Source organism: Protopterus annectens, chromosome 13.part0, assembly GCF_019279795.1.
Source record: "Protopterus annectens isolate FY-2018-M chromosome 13.part0, PAN1.0, whole genome shotgun sequence".
NCBI lineage: Eukaryota > Metazoa > Chordata > Ceratodontiformes > Protopteridae > Protopterus > Protopterus annectens.
Window position 1 is genome coordinate 142,559,128 of NC_056747.1, and position 19,111 is coordinate 142,578,238.

Consider the following 19,111-nt stretch of genomic DNA (forward strand, 5'->3'; position numbering starts at 1 on the left):
GAACTGGTAGCAGATAAAGGAAATACAGTTTAATTTAGACATGAAAAATCATTTTTTTCATAGAAAGGGTGGTGAACAGGGAATATATGATGTTGATGTGACAGCCATAATCTACAAAACTGTAAATTTAGTGTCACACCCAGAAAGAAAAGCAGAAAATTAAAATGGTTAGTATAAGAAATGTAGCGGAATGCTGTGCCAACATTAATTCTGATGTCTCCATACATGTGAACAAATGAAATGTTAGTGTGTGTGTGTGTGTGTGTGTGTGTGTGTGTGTGTGTGTGTGTGTGTGTGTGTGTGTACGTGCATGTGCGCGCGTGTGTGTGTGTGTGTGTGTGGTGGGAGCATCTGCTCTGGAATGTTTTGTTCAACCTGGTGGTACCCAGTTTGTGATTTTAACAAAATATAATTTGCAGGCACCAACCTGATAGTAGGATGAGTAGAATCAATTGCCATAGTAGCTGGCAGAGGTTAAGACATTGAGGGAGGGGATTTTATTACAGTCTTCATAATCTAGTGTAATTATGGAGATTAACATATTTACAGTCAGCAAAATACATAGCCAAGGAAGGAAATATTTTTAAATTTTGTAAGGACCTGCTGGGGCAATGTTGTAGTTTCTGTCATATGTTAAAAAATATATATTTTCAAGTAGTTTCTCAGACCTCATAAATTTTCAGAAAAGCATTCTAAGTAGACTGTTCTCTCATTTTAGATTGGTTGAAACCGTTTTCTTCTTTTTCTGGAAATAATGAAAAAGTGACTGTCAGCACATAAAAATATGTCTCTTTACATCCCCTGATCACTTTACTGTATTTTATCAGGCCTAGGGAATTCCTTTTTGTTAACATGTAGAGGCTCAGAACAGGAGACAATTGCATGTAGTGTGGCAGCAGTTTTTCAGGACTTTTGTTCTGACTTGAAAGTCACAGTCAAGGATTCTAAGCAAAGAAAAGGTACCTATAATTAAACTTCTGACACAAATCTAAGTTTTGTTAAGAAAGGAAGGACAAAGCACAGCCAGGAAGATCAATGGTGTTTCAGTAAACAAATGTCACACACACACACACACACACACACACACACACACACACACACATGCACACAAACACAACTTTGACTTTTTTCTTCATAAGTCATTCTGTATGCCTTGTTATATCTACCTACTATTTCATGAATATGAATACAGGTCTTTCAACTACACTGATCACCTGCGTTTTCATACATTTCTTTGCAGAGATAGCAGCCTGATAATCTGTAGTAGGTAGTTTTGTATAATTATATAAAATGAGTGATTTCACACAGCATTGACCTTGAAGTATGACAATTAGCCGATGAAGAAGAGGGTCACTTACCTGACATCAGTATGAAGTAGGAGATCAAATCTTTTTAAAATTTAATCAAAGTGCAGGGTCACTGTAGGAAGTGAGGACATTTGTTTCCTTTTCTCAAGTTACAGAAACCTTGAATTAACCTCCCACCTGGGGTTCCACCTGCGTCTGTCTTGGACAGAGGCAACAGATGCTGATCGTGGAAAGAGGGGCAGAACTTGGCTGGGCTTGTAAGGGCCCTAGGGCCATTAACCTAGTAACTTCCTGCAATCCTATTAAGAAAATCACTATGTTTTACTCCAGTTGCATTTGTTTTGGTTCTTTCCTTTAACTAGATCAACCTCATTTGGTCAGGTTTCATTCAGTTAATATTTATTTGTTTATTGGTTTGAATTTATTTACCAGGGTAGAACTCCAGTCTCAATGGCATACCTTTTAGCTTCTTTGCTCACAAAATCAAGGCCAAGGCCAAGGCCAAAAACACTAGGAAGGCAAAAGCCTAAAATCATAGACAATTTGTAAATATTACTCTAATTCACTTACAAAGTAGTTAATAGACCAACAGGATTGCATCACCATGTTATCTTCTGAAGATTAAAAAGCCTGAAACTCTAATGTCTGATAGTATTGACTGACTGTAGTCCTTACTGATTCACCAGAAAATCAACATTTTTAATAGGGTAGTCAAAAATATGAGGAAAAATCAAAGACATTCTGAAAAATCAGAATCAGCTAAGATCAATGCTTAATGCGCCAATTTTAGTTTCAGCATAGAAGTAAAGAAAGTGTTAAAATAAATGTGCATCAGGTGTGTGTGTGTGTACATGAGTGTGCAAGTTGGATGGTGTCTAGGCCACTACATTACATGACCAGGAAGGGGAACACTGGAGTGGCTCAGTCTAAAAGTATCGTGTTTGATTTGGACACATTACAATGACCCACTAATGTTGTTGTTGTACTGGGGTGGTGGTGCTGCGGTAGCGTTGTTGCCTCACAGTGAGACGTCCTGTTCGATTCTCAGCTAAAGAGTCTTCTGTGGAGACATGCATGAATGGGTGTACCTTCGTTGAAGGTTGTACGTCAGGGCTGGCAACTCGGTACGTAGAAATCTACTGCCAATCATTAGCGGACCGGAGTTCCGCTGTCGAGACCCCTAACCGGGAAAAGCTGAAAGATACAACAACAACAATGACCCACTAATGAGATGTTGAAAAGTGTGGTGTCTGAATCTCAGATTATCACCATTGTACTACTGGACAGTACAATTTTGTCCAGTTAGCGCTAGTGGTAATAATTGTTATGAATCCTGGGGTGAGTGTGATACCTTTATTCATCTCCTTCTAATAGTGCTCCAGAACTGTACAGTCCTCTCTAGTGCCCACATGTCAGTCTTGCCGTTCAAGCCAGTGTTATTTTCTTTACAGTGAGATAAAGGCTCTGAATAATTATTTCCCTTTGCAGTCTTTCTATAGCGGAAATAAAATTAGCATCCTCAGATAAAATCAGCTTTGATCACAAAAATTGTTTGCATCAAGTTTTATTGTAAAAACAGTTTCTATTCTGGAAGGCAGGAAACATAAATACAAACATACGCATATACACACACACACACACACACACACACACACACACACACACACACACACACTGCAAATTTAAATAAATGTGCTGAGAACTACATGTTAGAATTGTTATTTCCCTGAAAGCAATAATTGTTATGTTATGGTTACCAGCCTGGGTGCCACACCATCCTGCTTGCTCCATCAACAGACTGTCACAGCAAAGTATATAAAAATGAGCAGCCCGTCCCTGATTCTTCCTCATATTTTTGCCCTGACCCTATTAAAATGTTGATTTCCTGATAAACCAGTAAGGACTATAGAACCTACAAATTTAAACAAATGTACAGAGAAATACACGTTACAAATGTTTGCATAGAGAAATCAATAATTGATATGTTACTTAATAAGAAAAGTCAGAATGGCATTTGTTTTCTCAGACTGTTGCTATTTCTTGCTTAAATATACATGGGATAAATGAGCATTCTCAGATTATATTGATAACCCTATATGTATCCAAACCAAACACAAATCATTGAAAAAAGAATATAAACATATAAAAACTCACAAGCTGCACATACAACGGTTTGTGAATGCTATTGCTCACACCTACTTGACAGAGTCAAAGGAAAAGAACTATAGACCTGATGCAGACAAGGTAGGGTGACCGCTATACTGTCAAGATTTCATATGTGCACCAAAAACCCAGGGGCATTACAAGCCATTTTCAAAAGCCACCATCCTCTGTCAGCATGTATCTAAATGTTGTGGATGCTTACCAAAAGAGAACCTCCATGCCATGGAAAAAAGACAGAAGAAGGAAGTTGAATATTTTTGGCCATCAGCCAATATTCAGGGGATCCCACTAGTCACGGACTACTTCAAGAAACATTAATTCTGAAGTGAAATGCGATGCATATTCATGTGCAGTTATCCACAATATTCTAGGCTGGATCTACTTCAGTAGATCAAAATACCATAACACCGAAACTCATAACGCTAGGATGAAAACATTGCAAATACACATCTACGAATTTTAACAAAGCCGAAAGTTTGAAACAACAAATCAAGTAATGCACATGCTCTGAAGTAATCAGAGGATTTGAATGGACTTCATGCTAAACTCAGAAAGACATCTTCAGTATAACATAGTATGTAAGAGAAATACATTTTCATGTTTACTGATTGTGAACGGAGATTGCTGTAGAGTGAGGATTGGGAAATTAACCCTTTTTCCCCACTGCAGTGCGATCTCGGAGGTGGTATATATAATTTGAGGAGGTGTGGGGGTGTAGGGGGGCAAATGGTGGAAAAGTTGTATTTTTTTATTTAAGCTATGTGTATTAATATATAGATTTGTTTCTGTGCTTCGTGTGATGTCCATTCAAATCCTCCGGTGCGTTCCAGACGTGCATTAGTTGATTAATTGTTTAAAACATTTGGCTTTGAAAACATTCCTAGATGTGAATTTGTGATGTTTTTGTCTCGTCTTTATGAGTTTCGATGTTATGGTATTTTGATCTACTGAAGATCCTCTAGGCTATACCACTTTGTTATAAAAATAACATAACACTGAACATATGCTGTACAAAGCTACTTAAAGTAATTTCTGCTCACTCATGTTTTGTATTTATGAAGAATAATATAATATAATATATCAGTGTGTGACATTTGTGTACAAACTCTATCCCATCTACCAGTCCTGGTAACTATATTGCCATTGCATGTAGTTATAATATAACTCTGAATATAAGTTTGATGACATAAGAACAGATGTTGAAGAATAATGCTTGTGATCTTCAAAAAATCAGTGTTGAAAGCAGTCCCTTCTCATATTGCAGTGTGACGCACACAGGTTTTATCTTGGGACTAAAGGGCAAACTTGCATGTTGTTATGTTGGAATGTTGTCAGGATGGTTTGTAGCGATTGTTCATGCTGCGTAAGTACACGGTGGCAATAACAGTAAAGACGCCTCTCATTTTTGGTGCACTTTGCTGGGGCATTCTGGTGATGGTGCAAGCTGAATGCAGTGGTACCCAGACTGGTAACCACTGACATGTAGGTATAGCGTGAGCAGTAACTGGCCACTTCCTGGATGACAGCAGGTCATCCATGTTTTGCAGTTAGTCCTTTGTGAATCCTATACATTCATGCCCAGATGTAAAATGGGCACAACTGGACATATGGCACTGTAGTATGCATCTGAATAAATAAATATAAATGAAAGTGTTTTTTTCTGTTGTAGGGTAACCATACTGAATTTTCCTCATCCATATTAACTTACACAGATTTATGGTGTTCCAATAAGCAAATAAAAGCTAAAAAATGGAATGTAGAAAAATCACATTTTCCAAAACATTTTTGCATCAAGAAATATTTCATAACCTGCATTTTCATTTACATCATAAGAGTTGTACAACGGTGTTTTTTTTTTTTTTTAGGATAGTCAGACAATTAATTAAAAGCTGAAAGCTGCACTGTTGACCTAGGACAGACGGCACCACTGAGTAGTCAAAAGAAGGGGAACAACTTGATTAAAACTCTGGGACCTAGTGATGTTTCATGAAAACAAACAAGTGTGACAGTAATTACATATAATTCAAGAAGTCACATCCCAGACTATTCTCAGCAGCCAACAACAGGATAAGTACAGCAATGCTGTTTTCCATTCCTAATGAAACAACTATATTCTGTCTGTCTGCTGCAATACAGTCTCAGTAGTTCATGGTGAATATTGCTCTTATCGACTGAGGGATAAGGCAGGGCTTAAACTGATGAGAAAAGATGAAAAAAAGAAAGCCAGCACCTTGGAAGCATGAAGATTTATTGTAAGAACCAGACCGGTTTCAGCGTATAGCTTTCATCAGTGGTACATCACAAAAAGCAGTCATAACCCTACAATAAATACTTAATCTAATTAAGTACCCATGACATCATTTCCTGTCCAAGACAAACTTTTCTGATACCAAATAATAAACACAAAACGGCACAAAAAAAAACAATACAGAGCACAATAAAAGTCCGTATAGATTTACTGTTTTGTTCTCCTTTATTCTTTTCTTTGATGTTTTTGTATTCTGTTTTTGTTTTAAGAACTGTTGTTCTCTTGTTATCCACCACAGAGTACTAAATAATACCCAATGATATCCAACCCATGATAGGAAAGGAAAGCACTACAATTTGTCATTTAATCCAGGTGGGAATAAACCCCCAATTTTACAATCCATTTCCTTTCCTTCATGTTTAATATATTGTGCCACCCTGTTTTGAAAGATCTATTGCCTGATATTTTGTCAATAACTGTGAAAGTAAATTTCGTTGTATGATGAATCAGTGAATGTCTATAAAGAACATTGGTGGCTCTGGCATTCCTAATATCCCCTAAATGTTCTGACATTCGAAATCTAAATTGTCTAGAAGTTTGGCCCACATAGAAAGCTTGACAAGTGCAAGTGGCTAAATATATAACCCAATCTGTTCCACAACTGGCGAAGCAGTTAATGTTGTACAACTATCCAGTATTTTTACTGGTAAAGGTTTTTGTTTTGAAAACATGTTTACAGAAGGTGCAATGTCTGCATGGGTAAGAACCAACCAATCTCTCCCCTGTTAATGTGGTTTGATGATAAATGGCATCCTGATGCATGATTTTTTTGTAATGAGGGAAATGGGAACCCAAAGTTTTGCCCCGCCTGTAAGAAAATAGACATTTGTCCCCCAAAAGGTCATCCAATTGTTCATTGGTCTTCAAAATATTCCAGTGTTTGTCAATAACATCAATAAGATGTGCTGTGCTTCTACCAAATGTGGTGACCATTCTCAAGGTGTCCGTATTATCCTTCCTGGATGGATGCTTGTATTTTAATAAAGTGTTCCTTGATTGGTTTTTAGCCCATTGCACGGCCAAGTTAACATTCTGTTTGCCATATCCCCTAGCTAAAAATCTGTTAGCTAAATCCTGATGGGATTGTGTAATATCCTGCTGTGAAGAACAAATTCTCTTCAAACGCAAAAACTGTGATTTTGGAATATTATTAATGGTATGTTTGGGGTGGAGACTGGAGGCATGTAGCAGGCTGTTGTATTGTGGATATTTTCGGTAAACTATGGTTCATAGTGTGTTATCTGGTTGACGCTGTAAATGAACATCCAAAAAATGAATCTCATTTTTATGATGACTGGCTGTAAATTCAGCCCCCCATTTGTTTCCATTGAGGTATTCAATGAATTCCTCCAGATATTCACTGCCTCCTTTCCATACAAGCCAACAGTCATCCAAAAACCATCTCCATATGTCTATCTCTGGCAAATACAGATTATGTAGTTCATTATATAAAATGTGCTCCTCTAGATATCCCATATATAAATCAGCATATATTGGGGCAAAAGATGCCCCCATTGCTGTGCCTTGAATTTGCCAGTAACACTCATGTTGAAAATAGAAGATGTTTTTAGTAAGGACATGCTCGGCCATACAAATGGGCAATGTGTTGAAACCTAGACTATAAATATTGGTCTTATTTAGCCAAAATTCTAATGCTGTTAAACCAGCCCAATGTGGAATGCTGGTATAGAGTGATTTAACATCCAGGGTACACATCAACCAATGAGGTTCCAATTCAGACTCAGATACAATTTGTAGAAATTCAGTGGTGTCCTTTAATCTGGCTCTGACATATGGCAATAGCGGTTTCAAATATTCTGTCAAAAATGCTGACAATGGCTCCATGAAGGAGCCTATGCCCGAAACAGTAGGCCTGCCTGGTAGCGTACTCAAAGATTTGTGAATTTTGGGCAATAGGTAAAGATATTGTTTACCTGGATCTTTGACCATTAGTTGTTGTCTAGTTTTATCACTGATGATTCCCTCCTCAACAGCTTCCTGCAAAAAATTATCAATTTCTTTTTTAAAGTTTGGAGTGGGGTCGGTGGGCATGTTCATATAATGCTGAGGGTTGGACAGTTGAGTACTTTCCTCAGCCCAGTAATAACTAGAGTCCATGACCACCACCGCCCCACCCTTGTCTGCTGGTAGAATGCAAATGTCAGTGTTAGCCCTAAGATCAATGAGAGCTTTTTGTTCCGCATTTGTCAAATTATGTCTGATAGTATGTAAGGAGTCTAAATGGTAATGCAAATCTTTGATCACTGCCTGTTGGAAGATGGCAACATGCTTGTCCATGGGTCGACTGAAATTAGATTTGTGGAATCCAAAATCAGTAGATCTCTGAGAATGATCCTGTTGGCTGAAAAATAATTTCAAATTAATCTTTCTACAAAAAGATAATATATCAGAAACAAAAATGCTTTCATCCACAAAAAAAAAACCAGGGATAAAACCAAGACCTTTAATCAACAATGATTCCTCTGCAGATGATAAAACATATTTTGAAATATTATGCACATTTGAGCATTCAAGATCTATTTCACTATTGACTGGAAATGATCCTCTATGTTTTTTACCCCCGTGTTTATGTCCCCCTTGTGCCTCCTACCCCTAAATGGTATTCTGAACCCCGGCCCCTCTTGGAATCAGGGGAATCACTAATGTATGTGGATTCGGTTTCAGTAGTGGAGGATTCCTCCACCAAGGTTGTAGTGTGTGGTGTACCTATGGATCTCTGTCTTTTTTTGCGTATCTGAGTGGTATTTTTTTGTTCCATCTGCAAATCTAACACTTCTCTGTGACTCAAACGGCCTTTTTGTGTTTATTATTTGGTATCAGAAAAGTTTTGTCTTGGACAGGAAATTATGTCATGGGTACTTAATTAGATTAAGTATTTATTGCAGGGTTATGACTGCTTTTTGTGATGTACCACTGATAAAAGCTATACGCTGAAACCGGTCTGGTGCTTACAATAAATCTTCATGCTTCCAAGGTGCTGGCTTTCTTTTTTCATGTTTGCTACAGTTTGTCTGGACTGTGCACCTATCGTACTTGCTAGCCTGCCTCTCTTAAACTGATGAGCCCAGACCCATGACCTGCTCTCTGTCAGGAGCTCAGGTCTCTTTTATTTGAAACTCACATGTGATCCATAAAAAAGAACGATATTACCCATTGAAACTCTTTTAACTTCCACTGAGCTGAAAATCAAATCATCTTAAACATTTAGCTTTACAAATGGGGCTGCAGTAAGCATTTCTTCCCTAGTAAACCATCTGAGATTTTCTAATCTCTACATTTGCTAACATATTATCATGCAAATGAATTTACAGCAGGAATGTATAACTGCCCATAACATAAAACACAATTTCTGATAAGCTACTCATCGAGATTTCTAATCCCAATTTTACTGTGCTGCAGGTAATTTTATCTTCAAAAACCAATATTTACACTTTTCAAGCTGCTATGTGGCAGAAAATGTGTTTGCTCTGTATTCTGCATAATGTATGATCACATTTATAAGATTATTACATTATCTGAAATGATTAATGGGGATGACAGTGCAGACTGATGTTTTTATTTCTTATCAATGTATTTGACAGACTGAATTTTTGTGATTTTATGTAGCTATCATTCTTTGTATAACTGCTACCTATGTAAATTAGGTAACTTTCTTACTCACATTAGTGCATTTTTGATGTAGTCATGCCGAAAAATTAATAGGAATGTTTACATTTGGAAAAAGAGAAGTATTTTTATATAGACTTCTCCATCCCATGCTTTGACGCCTTTCCCCAGAACTTTTCCAGCTTGATCTAAGAATTTTAACTGCGGCTTTACCATATCTGCCTGTAAGAGTTCATGCCCAACTACAAAATATGCTTCACTCTCGTGTACATACTTTATATGACACTGTGATTAGTCCACCAGTATGTGGCACTTTGAGTCATCCAGGAGACTGCACTATGGGATGAGAATTACCATTTCCACAGAATGCATCCTTCCAAACTTTGGCTGTTTTGCCACAGTGCTACAGTAACTGATGAATGTAATTATGAGTCCTGGAGTTAAGGCATGGCTTTTGCAACAGAAGGAAGTATGTACAACCTGGACACAATAGCCATCCTGGCAAGTCCATGCGTTACAATGCTAACCATGCCCTTCTTTCCCTGAGCCCATGATACAGTCATGTACATATGGAGCTTCCAATTATACCAATGCAATGCAGGGCCCACAGCGTGACAGTGTCAGGTACTAATGGGGCATCCAGCTATACTTAGGCAATGCAGAGCATGTGACAGTGTTATGAATTAAAGGGGCATCCAGCTATACTTAGGCAATGCACAGCCCATGGTAGTGTCATGTACTAATAGGGCACCCAGATATATCTAGGAAATGCAGAGCCTGTGATAGCATCATGTACAAATCGGGCATCCAGCTATACTTAGGCAATGCAGAGCCTGTGACAGTGTCATGAACTAATGGGACATCTGACTATACCTAGGCAATGCAGAGCCCATAATACAGTCTTGTATTAATGAGGCAACCAGTTATACATAGGCAATGAAAAGCCTGTGATATTGTCATGTACTAATGGGACATTCAGCTGTCACTAGGCAATGCAGAGCCTGAGATAATGTTATGCACTAATGGGACATCTGTCTGCAGAAGGCAATACTCAGCCCCTGATAAAGTCATATTATACAGGGCTTCCAGCTGTCATTAGACAATGGTTTATCTGGGAAAGTGTAATGCAATAAGTGGGCATTCACCTGTAAACTAGGCGATGTTGAGCCTGAGATGGTCACCCCTACTACTGGAGCATCCAGCTGTCCCTGGCTAATGCCGAGTCCATGATACCGTCGTGTACGTATGATTCATCTAGTTTCACTAGGCAATGCTTTGCTAAATGATAGTGTCATCTATTTGTTACTTAATGCATTGATTTATCATCAAATCTTGATCACGAGAGGAACAAGTTGGGTCATGCTTTTATGACAGTGAATTAAAAGATGCTCCTTAAGCATGGGTCATGAGGATTCATGTAGTAATTAGAAATAGCTATTGAAACTGCATGTATGCCTTCTAAAATTCTAGGTGAATAGCTGTGCACATAATCACCTGGATAAAAACAGTAAAAAAACAGTGGGTAGGCTGTTCTAGTGACCGTTTGTTGGAAACACACATTGCCTTGATTCCAAGTAATTTATTGTTGTATGTGCTGGAAAATTCTATAACTTCAGTGTTATCTTCAGCATCAGGGTACATCCACAATGTTAGCATTATTAAGTCTAGGAGTATAAACATTTCATATTTGAGAATAATCTGTGGGAATAATAACAGAAGGCTCTGGGTCACTGTCATTTTACCAGGGATGGATTCAGTGACTTTGACAAAAATGCCACTGAAAATAGACTTCACTGCATCCTGATTAATTCATTAACACCTGTCTGATCTGTGGTGAGTAACACATCTAGCAACATATATACATCCTTATATACCAAAAAAGTTAAAAATCATAAATTAAATAAACGTAAATTTCTTGTGAACAGTATACGTTGATAAGATGGTGTGAACCACAATTTTATCCGTAAACAGTCTTTTTTTTATAGTGATAGTCACTGCACTTAGGCTGTTTACATGAATACTGCAGTATACTATAATGCACACAAATACAAAATTATAATAAAAATAAAAAAGCATATAAAATAACAGAGAACCTTTATTAACAAAGGTAAAATACAAAGGTAAGCGCTTTCGTGGATAAAATCTACTTCATCAGACCTGATCTTACTGCATCCATTGAGCAGTCATTTATACTAAGGTTCATAATACAACTACCAGTGTAGGTTCAGGAACCAGATCACATGATCACACATCATTATTAACTACATATGGTCTTCTTCTCTAAAGTCTAGGTCTTAAAGAAAACTTGTCATTCAGTCCACCCTCCTTATTTGCCTGTAAGTTTAGAATCCAAAACAGATCCCTGTCTTCCATTTTGTTAGTGATGTTTCCCATCCTAACAGCATCTACAATCAGCTCAGCCACTTGAAATTGAAATCTCTGCTCAGCTGAAGTCTATGTTACATGTTGGGCTAAGGAATTAATTAAATTACACTGCTTTATATCCCTGGCATGCTCCCTCATTCTTTCCATTAACGTCTGCTTGGTAATTCCTATATAAATTTTTTTTTACAAACACAGCATTGTGCTAAATATACCAGGTCCCTGGATCTGCACGATGCCGCCACCTTAAATTTATATTCTCCACCTGTTCTAGGATGTATAAAAACATTGGTTGTATTAATTAAGCTACAAAAACTGCAGCTATTACATGGGAAGGTGTCTCTCCTATTAACTATCTATTGTTCCTTCTTGCCATAGCATAGCAGCTTCTTCAGTGAGCTCCTGTTCCTAAAACTAAAAGTGGGATTAGAACCTATGATGCTATCATAGTCTGATGTTAAAATATATCAGTTTCTCCTGACTATATCACATACTTCTGCTATATTATTGGAATAAGATAGACAAACACTAGGTAACTTTCTTACATATATATTCCTTTCTGGTTTCTTATATGGTAACACGGTAGAATAATATGGAGCTGCTAAAGTCTTCCTTAAACCTTTTACTTCTTGTATCTGTTTATCTTTCTCATGGCTTTTATATCCCCTCTGTAACAATTTCTTTTTCATAACCTCTATTTCCTCATGAAACATATGCTCTACATTATTCAACATTGAAATTCTCATTGTCTGTCCTCTGATTATATTCCTATATACGTATGGTGGGTGTAAGCTGTCTCGATGTAATATATGGTTCTTATGACACTCTTTCCTATATCTACTTGTTACAATACCATATAAGGCATCCTTGTTTAACGTAATATCCAGATACTCAATACTAGTATCTGAAAAGCTCAGAGAGAATTTCATAAATCAGGTGGTACTATGCAGATACTCTATAAATTTAGCTAGAAGGTCTGCATCTCCCATCCACAAAACAAAAACATTGTCAACAAAATGACGATAGAATCTTATATATAGTAAAAATTCATAATTCGCTAGCACATATAGGGACTCCCACTGTGCTAAAACAGCATTGGCATAACTACTCGCACAGGGGGTCCCACAGCTACACCTATTTTCTGACAATAATACTTTTAATAAACATAAAAAAATTTTTTCTAATATTGTCTCCACAAACAGACACAATAAATCTATTCTAAGTGGACTATAAGTAGTGTATTCCAGCAAAAACCCTTTAAGATATTCCAAACCTGCTTTATTTGGTATCACAGTGAATAGTAAACATATATCTAAGGTCACAAACAAATAGTTTTCATTGACCTCAGTCTCAGAGCATTCTCTGTACAGTTCTAACAGGAATTGTTTTGTATCATTCAAAATGACATTATAGCTGTTTAGAGCTGATCTAAGATGTATCTTAACATACATTGACATTGTTTCAGTGGCCCAGTGACCATGATTATAAGTACAGAAATAAGAAATATTTTAATCTGACGTACAATGATTACCAAGCATTATATAGACTGCACACAGATAACAGTATTTGTTTTAAACCTGCAGATAAGGGAGGGGCTACGGTCATTATGGACATAATATTTTATGAACAGTCTGTGTTGGCTTTATTAAGTGATATGGAAACGTATGAGGTGATAACATTACAGGAGATAGATAGGATTATAAAATGAGTACACAATGTTTTGAAGGACTCTCAGTTAAATACTCATATAATGAACAAGGTGTTTAGGTTTTGTTTAGTGGAGTTTCCTGTAAGCCCTACCAAAGTTACATAAAGATGCTAGAAGGCCACCATTGAGACCTATTGTGTCAGGGCAGGGCTGGGTTACTGAATTGTGGGAACTGATTGTAAATGCTGGTAGGATGGGAGACATCACTAACAAAACAGAAGGCGGGGAACTGTTTTGGATTCTAAGCTTACAGGCAGATGAGGAAGATGGACTGAATGACATGGTCACTTTAAGACCTAGACTGAAGAGAAGAAGACCTTATGCAGCTAATAATGATGTGTGATCATGTGATCTGGTTCCTGAACCTGCATTGGTAGTTGTATTATGAATCTTAGTATAAATAACTGCTTAATGGATGCAGTAAGATATGATCTGATGAAGTGAATTTATCCATGAAAGCACTTAAGTTTGTATTTTACTTTGGTTAATAAAGGCTCTCTGTTATTCTATACACTGTTTTATTTTTATTTTACTATTTTTTACAATGTTTACTAGTTACTGGTCAGTTTATTCATTATTAAATACAGAATTATATTATATCTCTAAATATTTAAAACATTTTTTTTCAGATTTTGGAAACTGTGCAACCTATTCAGACACAATGTTAAGATGAGTAAGTCATGAATAGGATTTCAATTTTAGTAAAAAGACTCTGAAGCATGATACAGGCATAGTGAAAGAAGAAAAGACAAGTGCTTCTGTGCTGTAATGAGCACCCTTAATGTATGGCAGTAACAGGGCAAGAGATGGAGAAAGAGAGACAAACTGTTAGGTGGCATAATGTAACGTAGTACAAGGCCATAACATGCAAATGTCCAACTGTGGAAGTTCACCATGACAGAAAACATGGCAGAAGATCATGGCAGGTGAATATCCATCTGGAAGGGCTCACCGAAGCAGAGTCCACTGCTCAAAGGTTTGATAGATAAATGCCTTCTATGGGGCAAGTCACACTGAGGCCTACACACAGAAACTAGAAGACAGACTCCAGAGGAAGCAGTAACCCCTGTACATAGGTCAAGCCATGGCTATTAGAAGAGGGAATGGATATGTACAGCACTACCACCTGTCAGCAAACTGCTGCAGGAAGATGGGCGGTGTGTTGGTAAAGGGGCAGGATGGGAATGGTCACATCAAGACAGAAGACAGGCATTTGGTCACCAAATGGATGGAGAGATGCAGTGCTGATATCTAGGAGTCAGCCACAGACAATCAGGCCCTAAGACAGTAGCAATGCTGTTTCACTTAAATTTGTATCATAAATTGCAATACCTATCTATTCATCAAACTTAGTTTTGAACTGATCCTATGATTTTAATAGTCTAATTTCGCTTGGAATTTTTTCCATATTCTTTGTACACCAACACTTATAAACTTTCCCTGATGTTACTATTCATTTTTTATACTAAAATGTATGTTATCATTCCTGAGATTATGGTTATTTATAGCTACTGATATAGCTTCTTTTGCTTGCAATAACTCATTATTGTAAATTTTGTAAATAACTATCACATTTCCCCTTAAAATTTGTAATGAAGTGAATGTAAGTCAAGTTATTTACATCTGTTTTCATATATTAAATTGCTAACTGTTGGTATTTTTAGTGAATCTCCTTTGTACAGATTCTAAAGAATTTAACTGAAATTTAGTTTATCCAAAAAAACAATTATTATATTCAAATGTGGGATGAATATAGACTTTGTACAGATGAACGAAACTTACATCACCTCTTAATAAAATTGATTTTAATAAGAGACAAGACATTCTCAATGTGTTATTTCTAACTTTACTTACATGAGTATTTAAAGAAAAATCAGAGGTAATATCTATACCTAAATCTGTTTATTCTATTATTTCTTGAAGTGTAACTCCTTAAGGATAATGTCACTGGTAAGAGTGCAATTATCTATGTACATACCATTTTAATAACTGAACAGAAGCCCTATAGAATCAGCCCATATAGAGAAGTCAATAAAATAGATGGTAATATCATGCACATTACAAGTAGAGTTGACATAGAAACTAATTCTGCAATCAGCAAATATTGCTATCCAAAATCGGCTATCTACTGACTATCCATCATACATGTTGAAAGTACAAGATTAAATAACAGTGGACCTTATACTGACCTCTGAGGAGCTCACTAAGAGTCCTTAATGGAAACACACTGTGTATAATTAGTTTAGCCAGTTAAGAACCAGAGACATAAATCCAAAATTTCATAATGTATTCATTACTGAAGTGTGAGAAGTGGTATCAAATATACTGGCTAAATCTATAAAAATTATTCCTACTCTCAGAGATTGAGTTACTGCTTCAATAACCATATTGCAAAACTCAACTAAATTTGTCAAGGTAGATTTACCATGACTGAAGCCATGCTAATGAATGTTCATATATCCATTATGATTATTAGGATCTAACAGTAATTGCCGTAAACACCTTTCAAAACATTTACACAAACCTAATGTCAAACTAATGGCAAATAATTAGAAATTTCTAAATATCTAAATTGCTACCTTTCTTATAAATTGGATACATTATAGACATTTTTCATTAAACACTGGCAATAAAATTGGCATTAGAATCTTTTTAATTATTGTAATCATTATTGGGCAATGCAATCAAGTCCTGATGAACTTTTACTACCTATTTTGTCCAAAGCATGTTTGAGACTATTAACATTTATATATGGACATTCATAATTGCTAATAGATTGCTATTCACTTTTATTATTTTCAGTTGAAATAATTTGTGCAAAAGAAGAATTAACTTCATTAGCCACAATATTGTGATCACTCACTATATAACTATCAATCTTTAAAGATGAAATGATCTTTCTAGAATTGGAATATAAGGTGATGTAAATTGTTTGCTGTCAGCTGTAGTTAAAGTCAGTGATGCTTCATATGCAGGCTTTTTTCAGTATTTTTTGAAGAATTTATTAATTGTATTAAAATTTCTGTTAGATATTGTTGTATTCCTTCTGTATATTTTAAATATTCTTCCTTTCTTCTAGTGTAGTTCATGTAAATACTTGTCCTACAAATATGGTATTGGGATACCCTTAATTTGTTGGTTTAAAAAGTACTTTTATCTATTTTCATTTCATTTTTTTCTCTAAAGTACTGTAAACAGCATATGTTATATATAATAAGTTCAGTCTAATCAACAGAACCTATTTATTGTACTAATCTACCATAATTTATTTTCTTAAAGTTATACCTTTTCTTTTGATTGATCTTTGATTTTTGAACAAAATATAATTTAAAGCTCAAAGAGTTATGATCATAGTAACATAGAGGAAGATAAATGTCTAGTCTGGTTATAATATCAGGTACATTATTGAGTATTAAAATCTAAAATGTTTTCACCTGTGGCAGGTCTGGCAACCAGTTATTGGTAATTGTTCAAATATATCATGTCCAAAAAATCTTCTGATAATGATTTGTAAACAGTTTTGGAAATCCAATTTATAACAGGACAGTTAAAGTAACCGTGTAAAATAACAGTTTGTGTTTTACAATATGAATTAAGAAATGTATAAATTTAATATTTTCAACAATTTTCATGGATGGTTTTCTGTAACTACAAATCAGTCTAATTTTGTACTTATTAAATTTGTGTATCATGTCTGCAATTATTGTTCCAAACTCATAACTAATGACCGCCTCTATAACAAAAAAAAACAGCCTTTCCTTTATCAACAGAAGAACTTCCATGCCTAACAGATAACTATATCCACGTTATAATTTGTAATTATAAAAGACAGTTATGTGATCTTGTTTCCTAGACTCCTTGTGTTACTGTAATATGTATTTACAAAATTATTAAATGCAAGTCTACTGGTTCCTTCTTTATATGATGATTAACTAACTCTTAAAAGGAAAAATATATGTTTTGAGTTTACTAAATATAAAATGTATATCATAATTACTAAGATGCAATTTGTGTTTTGAAAATAATCTATAATCCAAAACAAAATATTCCCGGTATATAACTAACCTCAAACTGTAAATGTAGGAAAGCTGTCTTAACCAATTATTAAACAACATCACCTTCATGTAAATATATTCATTCTCTTCAAGAGAGGGAATAATCTCACTCAAAAATAATATTCTGTTTTTACTTTCTATAATTTCCAGAATTTTTAATATGGCCATCATCATATGATTCAGTGGAAATGATTATAAATCATTAGTACTGCAGTGTGGCAAAATATCATCATAGGGTACTGCTATTTGGAATAGTCTAACAAGTTTTGTGAATCAGTCAGGTTCAGTCCTGGCGGAGACAGTGATCCTTGGAGGTGCAAGACTAGAGAACATTCTCCTGATTTTCTTCAGGACTAAGTCAGACAATCAAAATCTCATTCTTTTATGACATATTTAGAGTCCTTAATATTTAACACAGAAGAAGATTTTGTAATTGAGCATTCTTTGAGTTTACTGTCTAAATGATAGCTACATAAAGTTAAACTATCAATTTTGTCAAAGAATGAATATTTAATCCCCCTGAAGCTTGCCTTTTTTAATTTCTTATTATTTATTATTTATTAATGTTTGAAAAACATTAGATTTAAAGCATGCATAAACTGAAGCCCTGCTGGTGATTCCCTGCTGGGAGAGAAAGTAAACCTATATTTTCTTGTCTGTGAGCGATACAGCTGCTTTCTTTCTTACCTGCTCCATTCTGTTTTCTGTTTTAAGAAATCTGCTTGGCCTGGTATTTTTGTTCTATGTGAGTGTAAACATTTAAATTAGCTAGGCTGCAAATGTCACATGTTTTTTCATTGGTTAAATTGTTTGAATGATACTTATATATACAGTGAATTTCTGGGTCTTTGCCTTTTTCTGAAAAGATTTCAAGCTTGCATAAACTAAAGCACTGCTGGGTAAGGAAAGTAAACCTATATTTTCTTTTCAGTGCATGATGAAGATGCTTTCTGTTTTACATGCTCCATTTTGTTTTTTTGTTTTACGAAATCTGCTTGGCCTGGTGTTTTTGTCCTATGTCAGAGATAGACACTTAAATTAGCTAGTCTGTACATTTCACATGTTTTTCACTGGTTCACTTGTTTGAGTGATACATAAATATGCAGTGAATTACTGGGTATTTCTCTTTTTTTCTGAAAATATTTCAAGCCTGTATAAACTAAAGTACTGCTGGTGATTTCTCAGCTATTTTTCTACCCACACTATGCTTCATTGATCTGCTTTTTAACCTGGTGATTTAAACTGCCCACCACTACTGTAAATTGAGCTCAATAAGCTCCTCCCTTTCTGCTTATTTTGAAAAAGTGTGTTTTGCCTCTCATTGTCTGTTATACTGATTTACTTGCTCTGAATTCATTATCTAGCTATCTGTTGAATAAAGTAGTGTATTTTTACTCTTTAGCAAGCACTTGTTTTTACATCAAGAGGTCAGTGGATTTTCCATCTAGTGTACTGGGGGGTAGCCTTTTCTGTTTAGGCTGGGGAAACACCTAAGATTTTTGGATGTAGTTTTATTGGCTGGAGGGCTTATTAATCAGCTTATCTTCTTTTTAGTTCCTTT